This window comes from Oryzias latipes, chromosome 5 (assembly GCF_053564925.1).
Source record: "Oryzias latipes strain Hd-rR chromosome 5, Olatipes_Hd-rR_3.1".
Classification (NCBI taxonomy): domain Eukaryota; kingdom Metazoa; phylum Chordata; class Actinopteri; order Beloniformes; family Adrianichthyidae; genus Oryzias; species Oryzias latipes.
The window spans coordinates 7,546,570-7,565,016 of record NC_136241.1 but is presented as its reverse complement, the minus strand read 5'-3'; the positions used below and the strand labels follow the sequence as shown (position 1 = coordinate 7,565,016).

General features: G+C 38.7%; 1 long non-coding RNA gene across 2 annotated transcripts; it reads right to left on the bottom strand.

Moving 5' to 3' along the window:
• Positions 1-7,820: 7,820 nt before the first annotated feature.
• Positions 7,821-12,052, bottom strand: LOC105354057 (uncharacterized). 2 transcript variants are annotated; one of them, XR_908759.4, is made up of 4 exons: positions 11,922-12,035; positions 10,731-10,959; positions 8,670-8,794; positions 7,821-8,479 (listed from the first exon to the last, which is right to left on the bottom strand). It is a non-coding gene; the product is annotated as an uncharacterized LOC105354057 (long non-coding RNA). The 2 variants fall into 2 exon arrangements; XR_002290176.3 differs by lacking the exon at positions 10,731-10,959 and having other exon boundaries at positions 11,922-12,052.
• Between the last annotated feature and the right edge of the window lie 6,395 nt (positions 12,053-18,447).

The window sequence follows — 18,447 nt, the reverse complement described above, 5'->3', positions numbered from 1 at the left end:
GATTTAATGTCTGACAACTTGTGAGGTCAAAGTCTCAAAATGAGGCAACTCCAACTTCATGAACACTATATCATAAAAACTTAGACAACATACTGAGCTTTGAATGAGAATCTAAGTATGCCCTTGATGCTTCTGTAGGAATTGGAAGTGCCGGGCAAATGCTGCTGATGTAATGCAACACCTAGGGAGGCCACATGAGTCCTCTTGGGTGGAGGCAGAATCTGTATCTTTTATAATCAAAGCAGTGCATGACTAGCTGTCTAGCTAGCTATCCAAACTCTTTTAGAACTCCACCAACAGAAGCTATAAAAGAAAAAACATATTTCTGAGTTGTCTGGTGTCGCATAGTCTCGTACCTCTAGAGCTCAGTACTATGAAAGCACAGTAGATTGTCCAGCATGGAGGCTAAGCAGCACCTAAATCCACACAAAGTTGTTTTGAAATACTTTACAAACAAAAACTGTCAAAGTCCCTCCCAGGTCTGCTTATCCCCACAGAACACGTCTGGTGTCTGTCAAAGCTTTGTGACTGACTCTTGCAGACACTTTCTAGAAAGCATAGCATAAGAGCTTTTCACAAGTCATCTGGACTTGTTTTTGGTTGAAGATGATACGCGTCTTATCTTACAGCTTGTCATCAGAATTCAGAATTGAGATAATTGGATGAGAAACAAGAAATCTCTAACTAAAAAACTTAGTCCAGATAACTTTTTAAAATCTTTTTCTGCTATAAAACGATGCTGGATGAATAAGAGTTGAAGCAAATATCTATAGCAGTGTTTTTCAGCCAGTGTGCAGCGGCACACTAGTGTGCCTTGGGAGATGGTCAGGTGTGCCATGGGAAATTACCCTCATTAATTGATCTAAAAACATTTCCCATCTCCAGGAAATCAGCTCTTTGTTCATCCAAACAGGCCCTGATAAAACACTGAGAAGTTAGGAATATAAAAGATCGTAAAACAATTTTTTCTTTGTGTTTATTTGATTCTATTAAAGACATCTTGATAAGAATGACAGTACCCTGATTTAGCTGTTTTCGGAAAAGTCCCACCCCTTTAACTGTCTCCACCAATCATTCTTGGAGGCTTAATCACACGTCATCAGTCTGACAAATCAGACGTGGTTCAAGTCTTCACTTCCTTGTTCTGATTCTGCTCATAAAGTCTCTCAGTTCCAACAAAAATACCAGCCAAAGCTCGTCTTTAGTGGTGTAGCTTTCCACAGGATCCGGTGTCAGACCGTGGAACAAGTGAACAAAACCATGAAGCTCAGAGAAGACAGTCTGTCTGCGTTCGCCGGCTGTTTGCACTACATCTCCCATGATGCATTTAGCATTGGGTTTTTAGCATTTAGCATTTTTAGCATTTAGCATTTATGTATTGGGTTAAAGTGACAGCGTCTCAGCGCAGTGTCTGAGTCTTCGTTGTTAAACGTCTTGAAACCACAACGAACACACATCAAACAGTTTTTAAATCTTTTAACTTAACTTTTATAACATCTTTTAGAAAAAACAGCTGCAGCTTCAAGCTTTTTCTGCCACATTCATTACAAAAATGCATGTGAGATTGCGGAGGGGCTGTGGATCAATACAGACTATGAGTTTCTTCTTTTTTTTTTTTTGGGATGCTGGTGCGCCGTGGGATTTTTGTCAAGGTTAAAGTGTGCCGTGGCTCATAAAAGGTTGAAAAACACTGATCGATAGAATGCAATGTGAAATAGGCCATTCGTTATTTGCTATGAACAGATTGGTTAGCCCACATCAGAAGATCTTCACAATAATAGGTCATTTTAATTAAAACACAAAGACTGACATTTGTAGAAAATCCATATTAATGGAAACTTCTCATCATAAGCTTCAAGTATGGCAATAGAGGCCGTTCGGGCTTCTTTTAAAGCTTCACGTTCTACACCAGACACTAGAGTATCTCAGATGTCAAACCATTTCCCCATCTGCTGAAGAAAAGAAAAAAGATCCAAGCCAAAATGCACTTCAGCAACCCACTAAGTCCCGACAGTGGTCCCTATTCACTTTAAGAATTTAAGAAAAGCAAGTTATAAAATTGTCTGTTTGTAGATATGATCATGTGACAATAAAGAAGATGAGAGGACAAAAATTCTTCTTGCTAAAGAGTGACCAGTGTGTTTGGGAATGATGTTAAGCAATAAGAGTTGGATCCCACTATAACGTTATTTACAAACTCCTCAATATTTTCTTTACTTTCTTTTTAAGAAATACAAAGTTTGTCCTTATCTCACTAAAAAAACATAGTAAAACGTACAGCGTGGAGCAAAATGATGATTTTGAAGACCTTTTTTATGTGTGTTTTCCTCTGTGTGTGTCAATGTGTGTGTGTGTGTGTGCGTGTGTGTGTGTGTGCGTGTTTGCGTGCGTGTGTGTGTGTGTGGGTCTGAGAATCTGTCCGATGTGTTTATGTTGGTAGTTGTTCGACCATGTGTATGTGCGTGCATTTCTGTGTGTGATTGTGTATTTTGACATTTAGAAACCGTATATTTTTAACAGGTTAAACATAAAAACAATTTTCACAGCCACATTGTTATTTTCAACACTTTTGTGCTAAATGTAAAGCGTAACGTTACGCTCAAGCCAGAATTGAAACCGACAGGCACCATAATGAAGACAGTCTGTAGGAAACAATTTTTCCCCACAAACATTTTCTTCACCAAGGTGAGGATGTTGGATGCATCAACTGTAGAAAGGTAACAGGCTTTAACCCCTTCATGCCTAAATGTATTTCCTATTACACAAAAGATATTCTTCAATCGTTTTCCCGCTCAAGGTGATGCTAAATGAAGTAGAGTCCTGAATTTAGCGACGTACAGCATGAAGGGGTTGAAAGCAGGATTTTTCATTTAAATGTGTTAGACGTGCACATCCACACTTTCTGGCTGAAAAATCCTCTCCATCATTACATCCATGGTGGATGGGGACAATGTCTCTGGACTGGCAAAAGGGGCAGTGGTCCTGCTTTTTAAAAAATGGGGTGGGCGAAGAGGCATCACCGTACTCAAACTCCTTAGGAAAGTCCTCTTTAGGGAAGTGGAGAAAGGACTTCAGCCGATAGTGGAACCTCTGATTCAGGAGGAACAGCAGATGAGCTCTACGCCTTACATAGAGTGATGGTTCATGGGAGTTCTCCCACCCACGTGTGTTTATGGATTTGGATAGTCTTTGAGCTTGCTCCTCATGGTGTTCTGTGGGAGGTGCTCAGGTCCAGGGACCCTTCTAAGGTTCAACTCAATGTATCTTGGACTCTGTCTTTTGTCACCTGTCTTGCTCATCATTTTTATGGACAGAATCATGTTTCAGGAGCAGCTAGGTGGCTGCGTAGGAGATTCGGTTTTAGGACAGGATTTCATCTCTTTTTACAGATAATGTTCAGCTGGCTTAATGGGCCAGCCAGGACCTTTGATGTGCACTGTGCACTGGCTGTTTGCATTTGAGTGTGAAGCAGCTAGAGTTAGAATGACCACTTTTAAGTCAGAAGTCATGGCTCTCTATAAATGTGGTCACTGAAAAAATCTGTTGTAGTGAAGAATGAGCTAAGCAAACAGGCAAAGCTCTGGGTTTACAAGTCAATCTGTGTTCCTACCCTCATGACCAAAAGTGGAAGATCCTGTATACCAGCAAAGCAGGAGCTTGAAGTAGAGCTCCTCTTCATGGTGTTGAAGTTGTTCAGGCATTTCTTCTGGACGCCTCTTTGGAGAAGACCCAGGAGGCTCTGAACTATGTATGTCAGCTGGTCTGGGAGCACCTTGAGGATCCCCTGAGGAGATATTTGGACAGAGAAGTCTTGGTATCTCTGCTTGGACTGCTGCCCCCAACCCACGCTGTTGGATGGAGGGATAAATGGATGGAACATTTTTGATTGAGGAAAAGTCGGTACAGAATTCCAGATCCAGTTCTAAGGCAGCGATGAGATGACAGCATCTCTCCCCCTTCATCCCGCCTTTCTCCCTTTTCAAAAAGTCTGTATAAAGACAAAAGGAAAATGTACAAGTCTGAGAATCATTTTCAAATTTCAAGACTGAGGAAAACTACAGATTCATACTTTGTCTTTTGATAAAAGGTTCATAATCTGCAGAAAATTTTCCTCTCAGTGAAACACGTTTTCTATGAAGCACAAGTTTTTTTTCTTGATTGTCCCATTTGGTCTCTTTTGACATGGTTGTACCTTATTCCTGCACTGTTTCACTGACATGACTTGAATTAAATATGATGTTGATAGAATACTGTATTGACAAGAATCTAGAATTTGCCTTTTTTAAGGCTTTGTTTAAAATTCTCTTGACCCTCTATTAAAGTTATTCCTGAGAAACTCCATATTTTGGGGTTTGTTTGGAGTTTGCTTCAGTTTAGGGCGGGGGGGGGGGGGGGTCATAATATAGGAAAGAGAAGGGTGGGGCTTTGTGAAAAAACATTTTCCGACCATGTTACTGCTAAAAGAGGAACACACTTTCAAATGTGTGCTTTGGTACACAGCATTGATATTGTTGTAGTTTTTTATTGTTAGTGATTATCCTTTAATGAAAACAAGTTTCAGTGTTTTTTTCTGAATCTTTTTATTGAAAATCTAATGTTTGTCCGCTAAAGATAAGGAAAAAAGCATTCAAACTCAAAACAACAGAACAAACTTCTGTCTGAGCAGCAGAAGATGCTTTTGGCTACATTTATGACTCATTTCATATCATCTATTAACGAATCCTTTATTATTAGCCCACAATCGAAGGTGCAACACAGACAGACTGCAGTGAAAACATCCAGATTGTTGATCAAGTTTATTCAAGTATATCAGATCAAATAGTTAAACATTCTATTCTGTTTAGTTTCAAATAGAGAAAGGATGGAATTAAGCCAAATTAGCGATTGTTAAATACTACAAATCATATGAAAATAGGACATCTGTGTGCAAATCCCACAAAGCTTTAATGTTCATGTGGCATTTTCAATAAAGAGCATCCTCCTCTCCCTCATTATGAAAGGAATTCTGGTCCCGGAGACAGAACACCCCCAACCCCCACCCCAAAGAAGTTTTTTTATTCCTTTGATTTATTTTTTTCGTGGGTAAAAAAAAAAAAAGGTTCCTGCTTGCTTTTCCCGCACCCTGACCATCCTTCTGTTTTTCATAGTCAAACGGACTTCCTGGACATCTTTGCCCCCACTTCACCCCACCCCTACCTCAGCCACTCTCGTAGCTTACAACAGGCATGTCCAAAGTCTGTCCTGTGGGCCAAATGTGGCCCATGTTCTAATTTCAGAGAGCCTGCAGGCTCCTGTCATAAAATGATCAATTATTTATTTTCTTCAAATATGAAATTCACAGTAATTTTGTTTAAAATGCGTTTAGATATGTTTCTGTTTTACGTGCAGAATAGAAAAGTAACGCTTTTCATCAAAGTAATGCTTTTCATCAAATAGTTCATTTGCATTTAATGGTCTATAAGGGTTGAAAGCCCTGACACATCTACATCTCACAAAAGGTGACCAAACTCTGAAGAATTTGGACAAACCTGACTCGTCTCATCCTTGTTTCAGGAGTTCAGAACCAGTGGGATGACTCGGTCCTTTTTCAGAAATGTGCTGGATTCAAATGTTGGCATTTCAAACTCTTTAAATGTCTGTTTTCAACAAAAGCAACACAAGAAGTGAACAGTGAGGAAAAGGTAAGAGCAGAAGCAAATAGAGGTCAGACTGATGAGAAGTCAGTTCGATGTTTCTGTCAGGACAACAGGAGCAGAAGAACTTCTGAGGTCGTTGTGTTGAAGCCTCACCTGAAAGGCGGTGCCACGCCACAATCTTCTTTCCACTGTTTGCATTCACATTTTGCATGCATTGCCTGTCACACAAGTAAATGACCAACTGGAAAGACAAAGTGCCTTGCTCGTGGGCACTCCGGTAGTAGAGAATTTCTAGGGAAGTAATTCTCACAGAGTGCTGATTTTAATAGAAGTTCAACGGTTTTCTTCTTTCGGCTGCTGTTGATTTCCTGCATCATACGAGGCTTTTGACCTTGGCTGAATAGAGTAAACTCTGTTCCAGTCTGCACAACCTGACAGCTGATGTGTTTTTCTGTGTAGAAGAGTTTTACACCAACACCAAGGATCCACTGCACCAAATGCGAACTGTCTTGAAACGCTGTAAGGTAAAAGCATGTCACAAGGATTAAATGTTGCTGAGACTGCGAGCAAATAGTCCACGAGAACACCTCCACACTTCTCAGCTCCCTGTTTCTTAGCTAAGCTCATTTGCTTAAAACAAAACATAACAACAACAAAAACCAAGTCAGATGTTCTCCGCTCATTCAGCTGTGTGACTTTGAACTTCCATTTTGATTTTGACTTTTTGTTTGTTCACAGACCAACCTCTCCATGGTTATGCACTTTGAGAATGGACATCTAAAGATCAAAATGCCTTTTTGATTGCATCTTGTTCTTAAATTAAGAAATGAAATGCTTTGGTTTTATGTCTGTATTCTTAAATGTTTAGGAAACTGTTGGGAGTATCATTTTATTTAAATCTGTCTCATTTTCTGCAGTGGTTTAGCCACACCTTCACTGAGATGCGATTTTTACACTTTTTCTACCCTGGTTTTCTCTGTAGTTTCTTTTTTTTCCGAATAAACATATTTACTGTGTATTGTGTATTCCAACATATTTTTAAAATATTTGTGTGCTCCCTAATTGTAAATTCTGAATGTTTGCATCTGCTCTCTGTTTATGAACAAGAAAAAGAAGATTTCTTGAGTTTAAAAGAATCAACAGTAATTTAGTGCTTATACAGCATCTATGTGATATAAACATGCAGGGGGGGTTGCAAATATGTGAGATGAACCAAATTCATGATTTATGTTGATTATGCTAATTAAGGCAAGCAATACTTTTGACTATTTTTCCTAGATGTTCAAACTTTAAAACGGGTCAATTTGACCCGCAACATAACAGGAGGGTTAAAGCCTTTGATCTCCTACCAGTTCTTTGCAATTTCATAAATGATCATTTTGTTTTACAGTCATCCCTCGGTTATCGTGGGAGTTACATTCTACCCTCCACGAAAAACAAAATTAATCACCTCTATTTTTTGCAGTCATTCCAGATGTTTTAAGGCTGTAAAACTCCTCACTACACTCCACTTTTCTGAGACAGACATGAACATTTTCTCATTTTTCTCTCTTTTTTAAACTCTCAAAGTTCAAACCTTCATGGAAAAATAATTCCATATGATCGTGACCAAAGATTGATGTAGTTTGTAAACTGTACGCATACAGGAGACACATCAAGGAGGAGCTGGATTAACAAGATCTAAAGCCAATCAGAACGCAGAACACGAAGTAAAATGTGCAAAATCCATGAGACCTTGAAAGATTAACTGTGTCACAGCAACACTGTTGCATTTCATTTTCCTGCACAGTGGTGTAGTGGCTAGCACTCTTGCCTTACCGCAAGAAGGTCCTGGTTTGAATCCTGGATCTTTGTGTGGAGTTTGCATGTTCTCTCTGTTCATGCGTGGCTTTTCCCTGGCTTCTTCCCACAGTCCAAAAACAAGCTTAAAAGGTTTGCTGGTGACCCTAAATTGTCCCTGGGTGTGAAATAGAGTGAGCGGTTGTTGGACTGTTGAGCTATCCAGAGTTTACCCTGCCTTTACCCAACAGTAGCTGAGATAGGCTCCAGCAACCCAGCAACCCCAGATTCAGAAAATCGATGGATGGACACGTTTCTTTCACTTGTTTGTAGTTTGGTAAACTGTCTTTACAAAGTAATATGTTTTGCTTTATCAGTTAGTTCATTGATAACAAGATGATTACCTTTTATATAACTCAACAGCTGACTCACTTTAATGAGTAACCGAACAAGCTTCAGCATCTCAACTGTGTTTCTGCTGACTGGACATGGATCTGTCCAAGGTTTCATAGAAAAATGGATGGAAACATTTTTTTTACTAGTGTACAGTAGTTTTACATACAGCATAAAGAAAAAAAAGCATACAACAAGTCTAAAAGGAGGTGCGATGACCTTCATCCAGTGTGGGTCCTTGGGCAAGACCCTTCACACTACTGCCTCTATGTAGCCATAAGGGGCCCTAACCCCGGGTAGGGGCAATAACTCTGGGTGTACCTGTGTCCACAGCCTGGATAAAATACAGGGTTGTGCCAGGAGGACGGACATCTGGCATAAGAACGTCTACCAAAACCAAATGTTCAGAGTGCTGATTCGCTGTGGTGACCCCTGAAGAGAAATGCCAAAAGGTGAACAACACCATCATCTGCTTCCATTGTTGCATATTTTACTTTAAAAGAATTAACTCTTGATACGATTGAAGAAACATTGGACATCCTTCTGGGTTTTTTCGTCCTGTTCTGTCTCTTCTGGACAGGCTCAGTACCAGTTGGTGCATGAGATCATGAAAGACATGTTGTCCACTTTTTTATTTCCCATCCGGCACTGGGGCAGCTCTCCTATAGTGTCTGTGGGAAAAGGGCAAAACAACGAGTGTAATGCTGACGCAGTAAAAAACAGTTTCTGCCTTTCTAAAAAGTCTTTGTGTCTCTCATGTAATTGTATACTAACATGAAGAAATACGTTACATGACTAGATCTGATAATTCAGTGGATTTTCACAGACTTATTTAAACACAAGAGCATCTGTTTGGTGTACCTTTAGATGGTGAGCTTCCAGGTTTGTTAGTCTCTGGGTCTTTTTTGGCATTTTCACGTCTTTGCATAGCGTTCTCTGCGTGGCTCTGACCTCCTCCCATTATTAGCTTGTAGTAAAGTTCACACCTGAGCAGAAACACACACAGGTAGAGAGACAGTCACTGGGAGCATGGTCCAAATTAGGGAAAGTTTGGTGAGCAAAGAATAATGGAAACAAAAACAAAAAAAAACAATCAAACTGAGGATGTGCAATACATGTACAGTATGTAGGTATGTATATATCAATAGTTCCACAAATTCTTCTTACTGTTCTTCTCTTTATTCCATGTATGTATATTACTTTATTATATAATGTCCTTTTTTTCACTTTCCTTTGTTTTTTTAAAAACATCAGTGGTTGTCAGTAAAGTCCACTATGTCATGTTTTTCTCAGACTGCAGAAATGGTGGATGTAATCTCGTTAAAAATATGTTAAAGTTGGACTTTCAATCAAATCAAGAAGTAATAAATAATGGATGATAATTTACTGCTAATTAATTACTGATTAATATGATATATCAATATGGTTTTGTTGTTGGGTCTGGTGGTTTTTAGATGACTTGTAGGCTGGAAAACCACAACTCTATTTGGCAACACAAGCAAAGATTGAATGACGCTTCAAAGGAATTTTAAAAAAGTGGTAAAATTGAAGCAGAGTGATTCCAGGGGCAGTAAAAAGAAGAAAAGGCAAGGAGAAAATTGAGCTACATGTAATAAGTTGATAGAAAATCCACTTTTTTCAAAATGGCAACTTCTTTGTTGATTTTATCTCCATAGCAACTATTTTATGTTTTGGTCGCCTGGAGATGACGAACCGATCGACGTTAGTTAAAGTTAAAGTAAACTTTTTGATGTCCTTAGAGGTTTTTGCTAACCACGCCCTCATTCCTTATATGGCCATATCCAGTGTGTTTCAATATGTTCAGTTCCAGACATGGATGCACACATTAAATTTTCACAGTATTCCATTGAAAAACTTAACAGTACGCAACTTTTGCTAGCTCACCACACGCAAACTGTTCAAAATCTACAACTTGTAATTGCATCATTTGTTCTATAGTAGCTTGCCATTGATGCCTAAAAAGTTACGAAATGATCGGTTAAAATCCAGGCGACAAATTCTGTGGTGTTTGTAGACTGGAGCTTGCAGCAAGTGTGTGCAATTTCGTGAAAAGGAATAGCTGTGCTCCACTTTTGCCAGCTCGCAACACGGACGCCGTTTAAAATCTACAACTTCTAATTGCAACATAATTTCCAGAGTAGCTTGTTGATGCCCGAAGAGTTACGAGACGATGGATGAAAATTCCAAAGATGAGTTTTCATTTGTATCTGGTGCTAAAGGTGCTTTTTTTTTTTAAATTATAGATAGCGGCCTTCTCCGGAGGTCAAAGGTCGACAAAACTCCAGAGGTAGTTGTAGACTTGGGCTAGCGGCACGTTTCTCAAATTTCGAGAAAATTGCTTGAAGAAAATGTATTTTTCCGATGTAGTAGCAAAATGCGAAAATGGCAAAATCAAAGATTTTGGCACAAAATGGCCACCAAACCGTAGGTCGAGTCGCCATCTCGTAATGATTTCGAAATGTCCTTTGGACATCCCCGACAAGTATTTGGTTTCATTACTCAATTTTCCAAAAAAAAAAAAAAAAATCTGAATGTTTTCGTTTTTGCCGAGTCTGCACATTTTTGTCACGGTTTTATGCTTACTACGCCCACATTCTTTTATCGATCTTGTCGTGTGTTACATCGTTTTGTTCACCGTGTCCAGGGAATCCTATATTTCATTTTCACAACATACCGATAAAAAATGTGCGAGCTAGCTCAGATCGCAACGGTTGCAAATTCCCCACGCACGCGCCGTCCAAAATCTACAACTTCTAATTCCAACATTTTGTGCACGGTACCTTTCTGTGGATGCCTGAGAAGTTATGAGACGATAGCTAAAAATCCCTAGGATGAGTTTTTGGTTGTTTCTGGTGCTAAAGGTGCTTTCGGCCCATTCAGTTTCTTTATAGGATCGCTCACCGTGATGTCATCGTCTTCGGGGGGGTGATATTGACTTTGTCCGAGAATTCATTTTCAATTTATCCTAGGTTTCTTCACATTTTGGTGACTTTTCAAGTATGCGGAGGGGGGCAGATTTTCGCTAAAAGGCACCAAAATCTTTCCAACTGCGGAAACAATATGGTCCTTGCAGTCAGTGACTGCTGCTGCGAGCCATAACAAGACACTTGTTGCCAAACTTCCACATGTCCTGGAAGACAAATAAAAAAGGAAAAACAAGAACAGAAAAAAATACTTTAAAAAGTGTATCTTTTGTCTTTTTTAGTAAAACTTGACAAATTAAAGAAAAGACAAAAAATTGTCATTTGTTCGTTCTACGAAGTGAGGGATTAACAAATTAGTGCATTTTATAATTGAAATGTATTTCCAAGCAAAATTAATGTATTTAATAAAAAATACTTTTCTTTAACATTTAAATGTGATTTAAGTTTTTAAGTTCTTCTCAAAACATTTCGATTCTTGACTTTGACAAAAAAGTAATACATTGACTGCAGAGGGCCCCATGTTATTGTTCACCTGGGCCACCAAACAGTTAAGTCCGCCACTGCATACAAGTGCATTGGATGCAAAGAGTGTCTTAAAAATGAAGTGGAGAAAATACAAGAACATAGAAAAGCTAATTAAATGTTTTTATATATAATGTGAAGGAGGTTTTTCTATAATCAGATTAGTGATTTGCTATTGTAATTATAAATCCATTTGATAATATGTTTGTTAAAGTGTTTATAAATACTTTTAAACTCACATTATATACAAACCAACTAACAAAGAATGATGCAATTCCTCTTTTGAAGTGCAATTTAATGTGTTTATCCTAACTTTTTATTTTTTTTTATTATTCGTATTTTTAAATTTAATTCACAATTTCACATGCCATTCAAAAGCTGTAGCCTATTCTAAAGACAACTGGTAACCCTGTGTTTACAGTTAAAGTGAATTAAAGCTTACGTCGTCAAATAATAATTTGATTTTTCATCAAATTCGTTAAACATCAAGTTCCTATAGATGCCTTTCAATGTTTCGTTCCTGTGTCCTTAACAGTCTGATAGCAATAGCGTTGTTTACGACGCTAAAGCCCCGCCCACAGGCACGCGCGCAGAGAAAATACTGGTCCGTGAGCTTCTCTGCGAGCAGAATTGAGCGAGCTCCCACCTAATGGACCCCTCAGCAGGCCCGGTTCCGCCTTCTGACTTCGACCAGCCCGATGGAGTTTCCAGGCAGAGAATCCGGACCGACGTGTCATCAGAGAGGACGAATCCAGAGATCTTCAACACTGAACAGATGGATCACTCTGCCTTTATTTACTGCCAACGCTTGACAGTGTTTTGGCATTAACTTTCCAACTGTCAAACCTTACTTATTACTCGTGATTGTTGTTCAAACGTAATTAATGTCCTTACAGTATTATTTTCTCCTAATTATAATGCATTAAATGACCACTTCAGTCCTGTTGGATATTTTTTGGTTCACCAGAAGTTGAACATAAACAAAGAGACAAGTGCAACATATCATTGCATCTATATCATACTTTTCTTAAGCCTTTTAGAGTAAACTATATCAATATATATGACAATATATTACCTTTGGCACACTAAAGAACGATTTTTTTAATGAAATATGAGTTATTTTCGCCAGAAATTTTCCTACCATTTCATGACGTCAACCTAGAGCCGGCCCCCGCAGCATGTCTGCATTTCTCCCAAAACTTTTGCAAAGATGGGTGTGCATATTGTGCATCCAAAAGGAAAGCGTTTATCTAATCACCGCTGGCTCCATGCAGAAATTGGGTGCATGTGTTAGCCTGGGCGCGCTCCTGGCAGTAAAGACTCTTCTTGGAAGGGGCTGTTCCTCACTTTGTGACATCACAAAGTGAGGGGCGGCCGTGGTGCAGCGGTAGGGCTGTCGACTCATGATCATAAGATTGCAGGTTCGATTCCCGCCTTGCACGCCCATGTGTCGAAGTGTCCTTGGGCAAGACACTGAACCCCACCTTGCCTCTGGTGGGAGGCTGGCGCCAGTGCTCGGCAGCGGAGCCGCCATCAGTGTGTGAATGTGTGTGTGAATGTGTGTGTGCATGGGTGAATGGGACTGTGACTGTAAAGCGCTTTGGGCCTTCGTAAGAAGGTAGAAAGCGCTATATAAGTATACGCCATTTACCATTTACCATCACAATGTGAGAACCCACTGGTTTTTGTGGGTTAGGAGGTCTGGTACTCAGAGAGCAAGCTTTTAGAGGAATACTTCAAAATCTGTGAATGAAACAAAATACCACTTTAGGTTGTTTATTGTGAAGAATGAACATTATAATACATGTAAAAGCTCTAAAAGCTGATTTTGCATGAAATAGACCCTTTGAAACCAATTTAGACAAAGAGTAACATAAACCTTGAGGAGTGATACCTCTGTCTGCTCCTCCGCTTCACGAACCCGCCCCTTCCTTCACAATCCATGACACATTGTGGTGACGACACACCAGTGACTAATTGAAATCATGGCACAGGTGGCGTCACACGGAGGTGATTGGCTGTAAGCATAGGGGAAATGCTGGTTGTTATGCAGTTTGTTGAGGAGAGGGGCCCTTTTTATGTCCTTTTTAGTTGTTTCTTTTCTCAGACAGTCAAGCGTGAGGGGTTACGGTCAAGCCTGCACAGGGAGAATCTTTAGATTTGGAGTTCTGAAAAAGACTACACCAAAAAAACAATAACAATGATTTAGTATTTGGACCTGATCAGGTTTTCTGGTTCTGGCTTTAACTTTACAGACAAATGAGGTATTAAAAAAAGTAGATAAAACATTCTTTAAATCAACCAATAATCGAACAGTATTTTGAAAGTGAAATTTTAATTTGAACAAGAAACTAGTTTTTAATCTCCAGTCAAATGTCTGTGTTTGAAAGCCAAGAGTCGCCCCCTGCTGGTTTTAAGGCAGAATGTTTTAATGTGATTACTTTGAGCTGAAGCTGCTTCTATCTTTAAAACCCTTGTGCTATCTTAGATGACCCCACCCTTACATTGACGTGTTCTTCCTACCATGAAAAGGTGGATAAAGGTGGAAAGATTTCATGTAATCCATGGACACCAGTGAAGATCACAAATCATTGAAGAAAAAAGGTTCAGAACACTGTCTAGTGGGTCTAGATGACCCAACTCCCAATGTTAAAGTGCCTAGGATAGCACAAGGGTTACAGAACATTTTCAATAAAGTTGTGAATCTCTGAATTGATCTGGTAACAGTTTTATTGACTGAGTTGGAAGAAAACAATTGGATTGATATTGTCCCTACTTTATATTTTTATTTCCAAACCTAAAACAAAGTATTGTTGTGTTAAATTTGAACAGACTATGCAAAGCTAAGCTACAACAAATACAGCCTTTTTAAATCTTAGCTTTAAGTGAAAGGGTTTTTTTTCCCATTCAAAGTGGTTTAGAGAAGCTCATTTAGACTTTTAAAACTTAAGTCACTGGAATGATCAGGTCAGGCAAACAAACACGTCAAATAATGCTCAAGTTGATGCTGAAGGACAGAATCCCGAAGATCTGACCATCTCAAGTTTCCTGTGAAAATGACTGTAAGCTATCAGGTTACAGGGTTTGTGAATCACTGAATCAGTGGGAATGCAGAAGTAAGACTCCAATCTTGAAGATCATTTTCCCCAAATGATAAGGTCTAAAGAAATGCGTTTGAAGATTCTAGCCTGACAGTACTTGTCACAGCAGACCACGGGGCTGGACTCAGACGCAGAGTTTTAAGGGATTTTAATCTCAGAAAAAGCTTTAGCTATGGCACATGAATTAACCAAAAAAACTGGCACAGGACAACAGGAGACTCAGGCTATTTAAGACACGAGGAAGGGAAACACAGGTGGAAACAATCAGGGAAAAGTACACAGCCACACCTGTAGGGAACAGACAAGGGCAGGAAGAAACAAGGCCTGAAACGAGGGGAGAGTTAGCATTTCAAAATAAAACAGGAAGTGCGACACGAGACAACAAAGGTAATTCTGCAGCAGAAGTTTTATTACAACTCAGAAGTCAAAGAAAACATTTTAAAGTGTTACAAAGAGCAATTCCTCAATCACTAACATCACTTTGAACATGGAGGTGAAGGACTCGACTATAAAACACAAACTATCAAACCACAACCTGTAAAAATGGTGTCCCTTGTTTTGGTTTGTTTTGAGTTTTTGTTTTTCGTGGTCTTTTTTCAGGTTCAAACCTGAAACAAACCAAGTAAGACTGTTTGATCATGTAGTTAGTTCATAATCCTCTGTGTATTCGGGTGTCTGCTTTCGGGTCATCTGCTCTGCCACAGTCTTTATTTCTCCCTAGTTTCTAGTGGTGGGCAGATGGAGCTTCAGTAAGCATTGAGCACTTCATCCAGTTGGTTCACTCCAGCGTAAGGCTTCATGAAGCTTCACTTGCTCTAGTAGGACATCTCCTCCCAGATGGCGTGAGGGAGAACAGTCCATGGGAGGGGTGCTGGGGGTCCCTGAGGATGGAGGTTGCTCTGGATAGGCAGCGCTGCTCGTATAACTCCTCCAGGATCGGGAGAGGTGCACCAACGATCCTGCTTGCAGTCCTGACAATCCTGCTGAGCCGTTTGTCCTGAACCTTGTAGCTGCCAAACCAGGATGTGAAGCTCTGTGTCAGGATGTTCTTAATGGTGTCCTTGTAGAAGGTGATGAGGTGAGGTGTTGGAATTCCAGTCTTCCTGAGTCTCCGGAGGGGATGAAACTTTATCAATGGAGGATGAAGGGATTTCCAGACTTACATATGCGGCTCCTGCTGTAAATGTTGATGACTATGCATGTTAAATAATTGATCCAATGCTTTACAAGTTTATTTGGGGGAAAAAATCATTTTAAAGATAAAGTCTTAGTCAACTCCATACATTCAGAAAGACTAAACTTTTTAGACTTCACCACCTAAATTATACTTATAAAATCAACTGGATGAAAAAGATTTTTATGAACCCAGACTAGCAATGGAACTTTATTCCAAATGATTTATTCTGTCTTTTCTTCTCTAATTTATCTATAAGGTTCAAAAATTGCCCATTAAATGATTTAATTATCTCAAACAAATGCTCCAAGCCTGGTCTCTTATTTACTCCTCACAGCTTCTGCATATGGAATAGCTGTAACATCCCATTCAAAAGAAAATCTTTGTCCTTAACTGGTTTGATAACAATATAACATGTGTTAAACAATTGTTCAACTCAGAAGGGATTTTAAAGTCTTATTGTGAATTCTTAGAAACCTTCCACATTCCAGTCCCTCCTCAAAAGTTTGCAATTGTTATGGATGCAACTCCTCAAAGAGTCGTGATGTTGTTTAAAGGAAGTTCATCTTCTTCACCTTCATGTTCCCTCGTTCTGTTTGAGCTAAATAGGTTTTAGCCTTTCATCAAGGAACAAAAAGGTTAGCTCCCTTTTTCAACTGTGCCTTATGTGACCCCCTACAGGAGAAAATCTGCTCCAGACATTGAATGGACAAAAGTTTGGACCTTGTTTTCCAAATGTTTCATCACCAACAAACCCCGGGATGTTTGCTTCAAACAGATGCTTCTCAGCAAAACAGCACCTCCACATAGAAGCTGCTCCTTCTGCAAACTGGACCATGAAGCGACTTCTCACCTGTTTGGGAAATGTTGTTTTAACTCCACCTTGTGGCAGGAATTTTCCCTCTTTGCTCCACAAAACAATTATGAAAACTTTGATATTTAACATAAAGATGGTTTAATTTTTACAGTGTCAACAGCTCTCACAAAAAACAATTTTATTTACTTGAACTATTTATAGTACTTACCACATTTCATATTCACGAATGCAAATTTTCATCTAAAAACTTCTTTAATCTTTTATTAACTGAAATCCAAAACTATATTGAATTTGTAAAATTCTTTGTCAAGACTCCTAATATTTTGGAGTTTGTTATATTATTATGTGTTTTACTGTTAATGATTCTTGAAAAGGTATGTTTGTAGTATCTTCTGAATATCTTCCTGGCATTAATGTTAGCTTGTTTTATATGTTTATGTATATCTGAACGTTGTCAATAAAAAATAAAAATAAAAAATAAGACAGTGGGAAAAATGGGGTTTGTGGGAGGGACTATACTGGAAAATAAAGTAATAACCAGAATTAGACTTGGTATGAACTGAACAATAAGCTTTTTATCATTGGGAAACATTAATGTTCACTGTGGATTTTACAATGACAAGGAAACAACTGAACAATTGTTGTTACAGTTCAGGAAACACTGTACAGAGAGAGGTATTGCAGCGTCAACGTAAGGGAGAAAACACTACCTGGGACTTAGAAAAAAATTTAAGGAATAAGCAAAGTTATTTTTTATTGAGTTTTTAGGAATACAAAACAGATCAGTCGGTTGTGAGGAAGGGGCATCTCAACCCACACTCCATTCCAGAAGGTGGCGCTAAATGCACCACAAAGTAGAGTGGAATTCACCACCAAGCCATACAAAAAGAAGACTATGCGTCATGGTTCAGCATCAACAACTGGTCTCTGAGGTTAGATGGAGTCCAGTTTGAAGCTTTAAGGACTTCAGCTGGAGCGTTCAAGACGACACCAACAGCAGCGCAGAGTGAGATGGCAGAACTACCACTGGATTTGCTGAAGTTACAGCTGGATATACAGTTCAGACCAAAAGTTTGGACACACCTTCTCATTCAAATACTTTTCTTTATTTTCATGACTATGAAAATTGTAGATTCACACTGAAGGCATCAAAATTATGAATTAACACATGTGGAATTATATACATAACAAAAAAGTGTGAAACAACCCAAAATATGTCATATTGTAGGTTCTTAATAGTAGCCACCTTTTGCCCTGATTACTGCTTTGCACAATCTTGGCATTTCCTTGATGAGCTTCCAGAGGTAGTCACCTGAAATGTTCTTCCAACAGTTTTGAAAAGGAGTTCCCAAAGATGCTTAGCATGTTGGCCCTTTTGTCTTCACTCTTCTATCCTAAAAAAAATTAATTCATGATTTCAGTAAACATTAACGGTAAGCGATATGTAAAAATCATTATTAGTTATTTTTAGAACACATTATCACATTAAACCAGGGATTATTGCTACACGTTGCAGATCAAGTTATCAAATAACAAAATTGAGTGCTTATTGATTATCCTCAGAAGGAATACTTACTAGACATTAATGATTCACACTTTAGGTAACCAATATGTAATAATCAATGATTATCATTAGAAGAGATGATCCCATTAAACCCAGTGATTGTTGCCTCTCATTGCAAATAAAGTCAAGAAAATCAATAGCTTATTGACTGTAATTAAAACGTTTCAGTAATCATTAATGGCGCTTTACACAATTTAATACTCTTGGATGTAATTAAAAAAGCTTTGATTATTTCACCACAATAAAGTTCACACATGCATTTGCAATTATTCAAACACCTGTTGATCCTTAACTCCTCTTATCTTCATATCATGAAATCAGATTTTCTTTCTTCATTTTCTTAAATGTTTGGATATTTTTTGAGCTCATTACTTAGGCTGTTCCAAAGTTTAGTGTCACACACAGAAACTTTTCTTTGTGGTTTTTATCAATTTGATCCAGGAGGTCAGACCACTTAAAACGCCTTATGCTCTGATTCCAGTGCATCATTAAAGAGTATAAAACTGTTATTCAAAC